General features: G+C 34.4%; 1 protein-coding gene across 1 annotated transcript in view; it reads left to right on the top strand.

Annotated features, from left to right (window-relative positions):
• Positions 1-12,655, top strand: part of mon2 (Mon2 homolog, regulator of endosome-to-Golgi trafficking) — a 261,987-nt gene that overhangs the window by 24,394 nt on the left and 224,938 nt on the right. The window lies entirely within an intron of this gene.

The following is a 12,655-nucleotide window of genomic DNA, read 5'->3' on the forward strand; positions in this document are numbered from 1 at the left end:
TGTGAATTAACAAGAAAATAATAATAAAAATAATAAATATTACTGAAATTGCGTAGTATTGTTGCTTTCCGATTACCCCACAAATTAATAACTTCCGATTTTATTTCGTGTTTCTCCCTTTTTAAAAGTGTTTCAGAAATGAAATCAGCAGAAATCAATGGTAAAAATTAATTTACCAACATAAATTTAGCGAAAAATGTAAAAAAATCGTTTTGAAAAAAAAAAAAAAAAAAAAAGCATGTAATACCAAGGTAAATGCTCTAGGAAAGAAGTCACAATGTGCCAATATGGGCACATTGGTTTCTTTTTGCGTAATTTGTAATTTAGTGTTCAATTTAGTGCATAATTTGCAATTTAGGAATCCTATGATCTTTGAATTCACGTATAGATCAATTGACAATATTATTGCTATTAAATTCAACCAAAGTGTAAGAGTAGAAATTTATCCAGTGTTCCTAAAATTATAACAGTTGCATTAATGTGTGGACTGTTTGGATTATTACTCTTAAAAATTGCAGTGCGGTCACACTTTGTAACAAGATGCTTTTATGCTTTTAAAGCCATTAAATTTATTTCTTTGAATTCTAATATCTCAATACTATTGCCAATGTTGTTCTTATCAAGGCATGGAGCATTAAATTTTTTTTTTTCAGTTCTAGATACGGGATCATGAGAAAGAAATCTGTATACATAATATGCTATTTTAAAGTAGTACCTCATATGTAGTTGCAAAGAGTTTTCTTTGAAGTTTGTAAAATCATTAGCTTAAACCTTTTAGAATTTTACTGGATAGGTAGCTGCTGTATTATACGTATGTATAATTCTATTTTGAAACAAATCTGTGGCTCAGTAGTATGAAGCTTTCTACTGACATTTCTTTTTTCTTTTGTTTCATACTTATTTCAGCTTTCACTTGTCAAAAAAAAATGTATTTCTAATTTAATTTGAATTTTTTTAATAATTAATTTCTATTTTTACCTTAATTTTTTAAATTGGAGTGAGATTTTAAATTATGTCTCTCGCTTAATAGAAGTTTGTTTTATTACAAAATGCCAGTGCTGCAAGTCAACATCATGCCCTACGATTAATTTTAACAAAGATTACAAATATTGCCTTGCTTAAAAAATATTTGTCGGCTTCAGATTGGCATTCACACGAAGAAGAAAGAATGTAACTTGAAAGTTATGCTTATTTTTTCATGCTAATCACTTGCTTCTTTAAATAGTTAATTTAATAGTAAACAATGTAATTAAGTTTAATGCACTTTATTGGCTGGATTTGCTTCTGGTATAATTTTGAATGTACTTTCATATTTGCATTTTCTTTCTTTTTTTAAAATTTTCTTCACTCAGTTTGACTTTACCTAGCTTTTTACAATGATTTTTTTCCCACCTTTTAATAGTTAAAAATTATTTACATACATTCTGGTGCTGTGAAATGGTTGACTATTTTCGCAATTTTTTGGTCTTTTAATGTGTTACACAAAATTTCAATACAATCAAAAGTCGTTAATTCGGACATCCATAATCCAGACCTCAAACCTACAAACTTTCTGCTCATGCGTCGCGTTGACGTAAAACCTTTACGGCTGCAAATATGCATGTGCAAAATACGTTTACGAATGCGCGTTTAATGTATAACAGATGGTTATAAGCTAAGCTAAAATTACCTAATTACCTATTTCAGTTAATGTTGCAGATTGCGTTGTTCCTTAATCTTCGAATTGGATCCGGCTTATTATTTTTTGCAGACTGTTAGAGCAATTTTATGAAAGTAAGCTTGAACTTTCGATTATGTCAAATAGAATTTCTGATATATATTTACTAATATGTAAAGGATCTACAAAGCAAAAGTATGTTTCGAAGTCCATTAAACAAAAAGTGGAATTGCTGCAAAAAATGGATAAAGGCATATCCTTTGCTTATCTAAACTTTAACGTTTGTTTATCTAAACTTTGTTTATCTTTAACGCCGTTGCGCACAATGAATTGGAAGTTGATCTGTCAGCACTATCCTTATCTTCAGGGCAGATGTTTTTATTTTATTTGGCTTATAATTCCTTACTAAATGTAGTATTTCATCTCGATGTACTCCGTCTTTGATATGATTTAAACCAAATTCCTCATCATTATAATTCGCTTCCGATAGCGAAGAAAGTGACAGAGGTTATTAAACACGAAAAAATTTCGATTGACAAATTAGTCGGTAGACACAGAAATTATAGGACTTGAACAGCGGAACTTTGTAACTGAACAAGAAATTATGTCTGTTTATAGAATTAAAGAGTAAATATTAGCACAAAAAATTAAGCAACTTAAACAGCTTACATTGAAAGAAATGTTTAATAAAGTAAAGAAATAAATATTAAGCTTTTTTTTTTTTTGTAAATTTTGTTACCCTTTAGATCATAATTGTTCTTTATTTCATAAATTACGGTTTCATATTTTTAACTTTATAATTTCTGCATGCCATCTTACCAGATTGAAACTTGTAGGGTTTATATTTATTTTAACTAACATTTATTTTAAGTTTAAACTATCTTTCCTGTCAAGCCTTACTTTCCCCTGGAACTGCCAATGCCAGAGTATGTAAATTTTAGTAGAACGTGCAAGGATTCAAATTATCAGCAGAAGTATTCTGATTTAAATAGAAAGAAACGAGTTCGAGGTGTGATATTCTTACTTCACGAGCGCGGAGGTAGTTGTCCAGAAAATGAAGAACCCCGCGTTTCGGCCTGTGTGCTTGCCTGGAAGTAGTGTTAATCGTTCAAGTGATCTTCAAGTTTGCTGAATTAGCAGTATTGTAAAACGCGGTGAGTTAGTTACTTTTAGAGAGCCTCGTAGTTAGAGTCTTGTCTTTAGTTTCTTTTCAGGTTATTATTTTTATTTGACCGCCGAGTTGGCGCAGTTTGTGAGCGTCAAGAGCACGCACTTGTAATTTATTACGTTGAATAAAAAGGGACTTAAACCCTTAACAAGACTCTGTCTTTTATCCAGTTTTCACAGTCACCTCTTGGTTGCGTGCAAGTTGGAGGCGCGCAACGCTACATTGGCGCCCGAATACTTATTGAACTAAAATGGCCGAAAATTGGATGGAAACCGCTGGACAACACCAAGAAATGACAAGCCAATTGGAAGGATTTGGATACCTGGTCCAGACTTTGAGAGCGTCAATCAAGCCAAACGTCAATTTCGACGGAAAAAATTCGGTGGCGGTATTTCTAGAAGGCCTCGAAAATCACTTTCAGCTCTACCCTGTGCCGGAAAGACAAAAAGTTGCCATCGCCACATCCGCACTAAGAGGACAGGCCGCGCTATGGTGGAAAAATATAGGCAAATTTTTATTAGGGGAATTTGGAAGCCAGACATATACATTTGAAAATTTCAAAAAATCGTTAGTAAAGTCCTTCCCCATAGTGAAAGATCGCACAAGGCTGGAAGCCGAACTATATAGTTTCTATCAACGGGATATAGCAGAATTGACGGACTTTATTCTATGAAAAATTAAGCTGACGGATCTGCTGTATGGGAAGAAACCCGATGCGGAGATTATTGAAATAATCTTACCAAGATTGTTACCCGCTGTTCAAGATTACTTTGAAATTAGAAACCCAAGCACATTGCAGGAGCTCTTCGAATTGGCGGTGAAGTTTCAAAATCGCAGAATAGTGAAAAAAACTAGAGGGGCAACGTATTCTCAAAGTACCCGAAGGAAATCTTCAAATGAGGAAACCAGAAATGGAAATCGCTCTTATGGGGAAAAGAGCTATCAAGCTAACTCATAGAAACTCGAAGGTCAAGGCCCAAAAAGAAAATTCGTAACATCTGCGTACCCAGAAGGCACAGATTGAAAGGAAAGCTTTAAACGAGTAGAGGGGCCTGTGAAAGGGAGGGTCCAGACCCCGGAAGTTTTAAAAAAACCCTCAAATAGACATTTAAATATGGTCATCGTAAAAAGCTCACAGCTACCAATTATACAAGTCCTTGTTGGCGATGTACCGGTAGAAGCCCTCATTGATACAGGAGCAGAAGGAAATTTTATGAGTGAAAATTTCTTCAAAAAGAATTTTTATAGGGTACGATTATTTAAAACCAAAAATACGGAAATTATAGCGGCGCAAGGAAAAACATGTCACTGCATCGGGAAATTATCATTAAACTTACAGGTAAAAGAGGAAAGCCTCAAAGTATTAATTTTTATAGTGAAAAATCTGCAAAATCCTCTTATTTTAGGTATGGAGTTTTTAAGGGCCGCGAGGGCCAAATTGAATTTTCAAGACAGTTCCGTGGTGCTGGAGATGGACCAGAGGGTGGTGGAACCTGTGGAGACACCGCAAGTGGACCTTAGCCATCTGAATGACCATGAAAGGCAAGCAATACAGCAAGTGGTGAGTAATTTTTCTAATTTGTTTTCAGAAAAACCAGGAAATTGTCAAATAGTCACGCATAAGATTCAATTAAATGCCGAAAAACCTTGTAGGACTAAACCTTATCGGTACGACAAACGAAAAGACGTAATCATCGAAGAACATATTCAGGAGATATTAAAGAATAAAATAATAACGCCCATAAATAGTGAGTACGCGAGTCCAGTCGTACTATGTAGGAAAAAGAACGAGTTTCCTCCTTCGGATAAAAGGGCTTGGAGGTTTGCTATTGATTACAGAAAACTAAATAGTATTACTAAATTTCCAGTTTACCCTTTGCCGGTTATAGACGAGATCATTAGACAGATCAAATCGACAAGATACATGTCTACTTTGGACTTAACGTCTGGCTACTATCAAATAGCTATGAGACCCGAAGACATACATAAAACCGCGTTTATAACATAATCGGGCACTTATGCATTTTTACGCATGCCCTTTGGGTTGTAGGGGCCTCATCAACATTCCAAAGAGCTATGGACATTGTTCTAAAGCCTGTCCTAGGAAAATCAACTTTAATTTATCTAGATGATATAATTATAACGAGTAGTACGTTGGAACAACACATTAATGATCTAGAACAAGTTTTTAAATTATTAAACGAGGCCGGTCTTACAATTAACGCCTCAAAATGCAAGTTCGCAACTAAAGAACTTAAATATCTCGGTTAAAAATTTCGCAAAAGGGTATAGAAATGCAAGATTCAAAAATAAAAGCTATCAAGAATTTTCCACCGCCGAACACCGCCAAGAAACTTTCTTCTTTCCTTGGGTTATGTTCTTACTATCTTTCATAAAAGATTTCGCTAATATTGTTGAACCACTCTTAGTAATCAAAAGAAAGAAAGGTAAATTTACATGGACAGCGGAAGCAAACACAGCTTTTGAAAGATTAAAAGAAGCGCTCATCAATGCCCCTGTTTTAAAATTCCCGGAGGGGGACGAAAACCTGGAAATTGCAGCAGATGCGTCAGACTATGCGGTGGGGCGGTTCTTATGCAAAATAGCCATCCTCTGGCATTTTTTAGTAAAACGTTGAATCAGACACAAAGGAATTATAACAGCTACAGAAAGAGAAACATTAGCCATATTAATGGCTGTACACAAATTTCGAGTTTATTTCGGCAAAGCGCCAGTAACAGTCTTTTCGGATCATGCGGCTGTTGGTAGACTTTACTCGGGGAAAAACCTAACGCCCAGGTTAATAAGATGGGCTTTAAAACTCCAAGAATATAATATCAGAATAAAATATAAACCGGGTAAGGAAAACAATGTAGCTGACGCACTTTCTTGTATAAAACTGGACGATGAAGGAAATGAACTTAAATGCACTGTGTTGACTTCAAAAATTTTAGATTCTAGAGATATGATTATTACTGAACTGAAATCTGATCCTGAATTTGGAAATATCTATGCATATTTGAAAGACCCCGAAAGCTTTGAGCACACAGACGTCGATGCGATAAGAAATAGAGCAGAAAACTGAAATAATAGATAATTTATTATTTTATACGAAAACAACAAACGAAAATCTTAAGTATAAACCAGTCATCCCAGCCTCGCTTCGATTAAGCATTTTGAAGGAACCACACGACGCGAAAACAGCGGGTCATTTAGGGGTCAGAAAGACTTTAAAAAGGGTACGCGAGGCGGTATATTTCCCGCAATTATATAAAATAGTAATGGCGTATGTGAGGTCCTGCAATCAATGTCAGTTAATAAATGATATTAATTACAGCCCGGCCGGGTACTTAAATAGCATTCGCGCTACATTTCCGAATGAAATTTTAGGCATAGATCTTCTTGGTCCCTTCCCCCAGAGCGAGTTAAATAAAAATCGTTTTCTTTTAGTAATAGTAGATCATTTTTCAAAATGGACAGAAATTGTTCCACTTAAACGCGCGTCAGCCAAAACAGTCGCAGATGCACAGATACATTTTAAAATTCTTACACAGATACATTTTAAAATACGGTGCACCGATAAAAGTCATTAGCGATAACGGAAAACAATTCATTAGTCAAATATTTGAAAACATATGCAATGGACTTGGCATACGCCATATCAAAATGGTTCCGTATAGACCACAGGCAAACATAGCAGAAAGAGTGAATAAAAACATAGTAAAAATAATTCGCAGTTACGTGAGCACACATCACAAGCGCTGGGATGGCTACATAAATGAATTAGGTTATGCTTTAAGAATGGCAAATCACGAGACTAGGGGAAAAATCCCAGCAGAATTTATTTAAGCAGAAAGTTAATTATGGCTTTAGATAAATTATTCTTTGTGCAACAAAGAGAGCAAGAGTTTAAACAGAAAGAGGTCAAAAACTTATTGATGAGGCGCTTAAAAGCCCGGATACGGCAAGAAATAGGCAGAAAGTATATTATGATAGAAAACGCCGTGAAGCAGATTTTAAAGTTGGGGATAAAGTATTGAAGCGGAAATTTTCTTTATCAAGTGCCCCAGACAAATTTACGGCAAAGCTAGCTCCAAAATTTGAAGGTCCCTATGTAATTCAGGAAATCAAAGGAGTAGTATTATATCTTAAGAACGAGAGAGGGGAAATCTGTAAAGCAAGTCCCGACCAGGTGAAAAAACACTATAATCCAAATGATTTTGAAATCCTTAAAAGTTTCTTGCAGGACTCAAGTCTAAACGAAGTAGAAGGTCCAGAAATAACAACAACTATTCCACCACCCAAGAAGCAGAGAACTGATGAGAGACCTAGCCCTTCTACAACCCGGACGTCGGTTTCAAAAATAAAAAATAACTTTCAAACTCCAGCGTTTAAGAAAAACAAGAATACAGATGCACCGCGTAAAGAAACCGTGGTAAAGAGCAAAACACCACCTACAACAGATCGCAGGAGAAATTATACATCAAGGAGAACGCGCACACGGCCACAGAATCAGGTGCCAGCAATGCCGCCGTTCCGGAAACTGAAACGGCAACAGGAGGAACAAAAATATCAGGAACAGAAGAAATTCAAGAAGGACTCCAGGCCGGAGGACGTCAAAACCAGCCGTCCCATGGAAAAACGGAAATGCCAACAACCAGACGATTATTCCGCCAAGAGGCCATCATGTAGAGGACGCAAAAGAAAAACTAATGTGGACGACACTCGGAGGTCAGTAAGGAGAAGATTGACATCCATGAAACCTCTAACTTGGGACCAATATTGCCAAAAAAGAATGACGGAGTTTCAAGCATCGAAAACTCAAAGATAAGTTAAAACCTTCTATAAATTTTTTTTTCTTTTTTGTTCCGAAATATTATGCATAAGTACGAAGTTCTATGTTTTGACGAAAGTCAGTATGTCTCGGTTGAGACTTAGTTTTGTTTTACTTTATTTAGCTAAGGCAAAAGTATTATTTTCTTTAAGTATAAAAGCTAAAAACAAGCATTTTCTGTTGGTCGAAAGACTAATTCTGTTATGTTAAAGCCAAAATTTGGCCGAAGATAAAAATAACTTCGTATTCTTGTATTAATAAGAATTTTAGTTTCAGTGCCGCCAGCTTGGCTAAGAATGAGTAAAGTAAAAATTTATTTCTCTTATTCATTGTATGGTAAATTGTAAAAATTATATGTATTAAAATTTTGTAAATGTACGTAAATACTTGAATGTTATGCAAAAGTAGAATTTAGTCTAGAAGCATAAAATTTTAGATGCTAAATGTAAAATGCTTAAAAGGAATGAATTCAAAATTTAAGTATTAAACTGTAGATAAAGTCATGCTTTAGAGAGAAAGCCTGCATGTTTAAAGATGAATGAGGGGGAAGTTAGAATGAATGTGTTTTGTAGTGTTCTCCACCTACACTTGAATTTTTAAGAATGTTAAAGTAGCTCATTGAGTTGTAGAATGTCGAGTAAGGTGTGTCTATTTGGTCGTTGAATTCTAATAAATCATGGTGGTTAGGGGAAGTGTTGTAAGACTAAAACATGAATATTCCCGTTTGACACCACACATGGTGGAGAGCCAGGGTAAAGTTAAATTAATGCTTGAAAAATTGAATGAATGTGAATTAAGCAATAACTAAGAAAAATGAATCGTTTAAAAACAAAAATTTATTGTATCAAGAAAGTGTAAATTGTAATGTATTTAGAAAGATACTGATACTTATTCCTTCCAGATGCTGGAAGGAATGACCAAGATTGATTGATGAAGTCCAGGAAAAGTTGCTGTAAGAAGAAACCTTTGTAAAGAGTAACAGAATTTTAATTGTTACATAAGATTATTTTTGTGTAAACGAGGCTTTCGCCAGTTAGTTCAGAATTAGATAAACTTACAACAGGTCGTTTGTAGGACCTGCTTCCAAGTTTTCCAAATTCTGGCAGCGGCTAATGTAGGGTTTCTATTTATTTTAACTAACATTTATTTTAAGTTTAAACTATCTTTCCTGTCAAGCCTTACTTTCCCCTGGAACTGCCAAAGCCAGAGTATGTAAATTTTAGTAGAACGCGCAAGGATTCAAATTATCAGCGGAAGTATTCTGATTTAAATAGAAAGGAAACGAGTTCGAGGTGTGATATTCTTACTTCACGAGCGCGGAGGTAGTTGGCCAGAAATTGAAGAACCCCGCGTTTCGGCCTGTGTGCTTGCCTGGAAGTAGTGTTAATCGTTCAAGTGATCTTCAAGTTTGCTGAATTAGCAGCGGTATTGTAAAACGTGGTGAGTTAGTTACTTTTAGAGAGCCTCGTAGTTAGAGTCTTGTCTTTAGTTTCTTTTCAGGTTATTATTTTTATTTGACCGCCGAGTTGGCGCAGTTTGTGAGCGTCAAGAGCACGCACTTGTAATTTATTACGTTGAATAAAATGGGACTTAAACCCTTAACAAGGCTCTGTCTTTTATCCAGTTTTCACAGTCACCTCTTGGTTGCGTGCAAGTTGGAGGCGCGCAACGCTACAAACTTATGATCTATAATCTGGAAAAATCCATAATCCAGAATCGCCGAAGTCCCGACGAGTCCTGATTAACGACTTTTGACTGTATATCATTTTTTTGCCATGTTATGTGCCAAGATCAGGACTGCACCTTATGTGCAGGAGTTGCATATATGCAGACATACAATCCTCTGACGAGGTGTGGTGTGTTGCATCATCATTCTTTTTTTTTTTTTTTTAATTTTCACACTCTTTTTATTTAATTTTTGTAGTTTAAATATTTAATTTTGTTTTGTATTTTATTTTAAATTTAAAATTTTCTGTTTTGTCATGCATATTACTTTTATTTGCAAGTTTTTACAGCATCATTTTCGTGTTTTTGTCACGCATGTTGCTTTTTATATTCATGTTTTTACATTTTTTTGGTTTTATTTTTGTGTTTATATTTTACAGTTGTCGAACCGAGTTTAAGTGGAAGTAGCTCACATTATTAAATATGTTCTTTTCACTTAGCAGATTTATATCTGTATATTTAAGCATAAAATTTATATCTTCAGCTAATTTGTGTTATCCATTTTCTGTTGTTTACAGCTGTTTTTTAGGTTTCATTTTATTTATAAAAAAAGTGGTAATAAATTGACTCTAATAATAAGCATAATTTTTCAAACACATTAATTTAAATAGTAAAGCAAAATTAGAGGGGGTCTTGATAAATTTTTATGTCTAGTACTTTTGAAAGTTGGCTGGTTAGATATGAAAAATGAAAACAGAGCTGCTCGTTTATTCTAGGTAATCAATCATGTGAGTCTTGCTTTCAGATGATTAAAATATTGTTACTAAACCTAGCAAGTTTCCATCAAGTGATTTTGTGTTGCTGTTATGCAACTGAAATTAGATTCTAGAAACAAACAAAAAAAAAAAAAAAAAAAAAAAAAAGAAAACAAAACAAAACAAAAAATAGGAAGGTGGCTTCACGCATGTAATGATTTGTAATATTGGCTGTTCTCTTATTCAGAATTAAATGACTCTTTGTACCTTTATGTTTTAAAATTTGAATCCTTCACATTGAATTACACATTTCATTTTCTAATTGACTTAAAAGTGTGAAATAGATTATTTTATGGCATCTTTATCGCTGCTAGTGTAACATTTTTTATTGTCTTATCTGAAGAAAACTTTTTCCCATGTATTTGCTTTTTCAATTTTCAGAATAACCAGAAATCATGTCATAAAGTTAAGGTCATGTTCATTATGTTTTGTTGATAGATCAGTTTCAAACACTATTGTAACTAATTGCCATATAGCAGGAACATGCAGCCAGACCCCAGAGGGGGTAATTTTAATAATAAAAGTTGACAAATAATTACTGTCATCTTTTGATGAAATATTGTAACTACTCTGATATGCACCCTCAAGTCGCCAAATATTTTTGGCAAGAAACTTCACGATGCCATATTACTATCTAAATTTTTTGTCTACATTTTGAACTTTTAGCCTAAAATGTCTCCAAAAACGTGGTTTTCGCACATGCAAAAACTACGTTTTGAACACACAATTTAGCTAAAAATCCGAAACAAAAACAAAAAAATTTAGATAGCAAAAACGTAAAGTTTCTAACCAAAAATATTCGACAAGAATCCATGTACACAGCGACATGTTTTAACTTAAAAAAACATCTACGAATTGCACAATGTAGGCAACGAATGAATCTACAAACTACGCACACCTCGCTTTAATAAATTAACATAACAACAATAAATTTCAAAGAATACCATGTACACAGCATCCTGTTTAAACTTAAAAAAAATTCTACGAATTGCACAATTTAGGCAACGAAGGAATCTACGATCTACGCACTCCTCGCGTTTATAAAATAACATAACAACAATAAATTTCAAATAATACCATGTACACAGCATTCTGTTTCAACTTTAAAAAACATCTACGAATTGTACAGTCTAGACACTAAACAACAAAATAAACTAAATTTCAAACAATTTAAAAAAACAACAATAACGACAGAAATTCATGGTGTATGGTGTTGTATGTGTGATTATGGCAAAGCCTCGAGGGCTATCTGCCTAAGGGGAGGGATGCCTTTCGTGGAGGACTTTCTAAGGGAAACTGGCTCGTATACACGTTACACATGGGGAAAACCACGAAAACACCCATGCAGCCAGCCCGTTCGCGGGATTCGAACCTCGGACCGAACTACCAGTGTTCAGCGACTTTACCGCTCGGCGACAGAAATTCATACTAAAGAACCAATGAACATAACATTCTACAAACTAAGAACAAGGATAAAATAAAATGCACTTACCATGAATTAATGCGTTTTCGAATAGCAGAAATATAAATTTCATACCACCTTTAACATGCCGCCACGTAATCACTATTGTATTTACATGACAGCCAGACACACTATCCAGAAAATTTATACTATGGTTCACAAATAAATAAAATTACAAATCCCTACTTCTATCATGCACTGCCATTAAAAATAATCTCCCAGACCCTCTTTCCACACTTCCAAATAACCACTACCCCTCAACAGGATAGCCACAATCATATTTCCTTTTGCCGAACTTCAATGCAACAACTACCATTTTATCTTTCCCTCCCATCTTCTCAGACACAGAGGCAAACCAACGAGCTCCAGCGAAAGATTTTTCAACGTCAACAGGGTTGCCATAGAACACGCAATCGCGCCAAAAACCAGCGCAGAACACATATCGCCACATTTGGTGAAATTAGGGCGTATATTAGAGTTGTACCAAATATTGTTTCGGAGCAGTATAACAGAAAATGCATGTGGACTAAGATTACATTTTACCAGGATGTTCAAAAATTCTTAACAGCTAAGCTGACTTTATTTTATTAGCTTTGCTATAATGTAAATATGAAAATTTTATTTAATCATTTTTATTTGTAGTGTTTTATTAAACATAGATTAAATAGTTAAAAAATTATCTTTGAGAGTGGGGAGGGGAGGACTTGAAAATATATTATATACTGTACAAGAAAGTAAATGATAGCAAAAATCCTTTATATTGTTAAAAGCAATTTTTGAGTCGAGAGGGAGAACAGCAAATTAGATTTTGCATGGTATAGAAAGAAAAATAAACAACTTGGATAACTTGAGATTGGGATAGCTTGAGCCCTAAATTCATGTTTTACTCAATTATTTAAAAATGTTTGACTGGGGCAAAGAAGATTTTTACTATTATGTAGAACTAGCAAAAAAGTGTGTAATTTAATTTCTTAACATTATACAGGCAAAACACAATCGCAACACCTGTCACAGAACATGTATGCTGTCTATATGCTTGTATAATACAAGAAAG

The sequence above is a fragment of the Stegodyphus dumicola genome, chromosome X1, assembly GCF_044657685.1.
Source record: "Stegodyphus dumicola isolate Sdum_Otavi_A_Nest chromosome X1, ASM4465768v1".
Lineage (NCBI taxonomy): Eukaryota > Metazoa > Arthropoda > Arachnida > Araneae > Eresidae > Stegodyphus > Stegodyphus dumicola.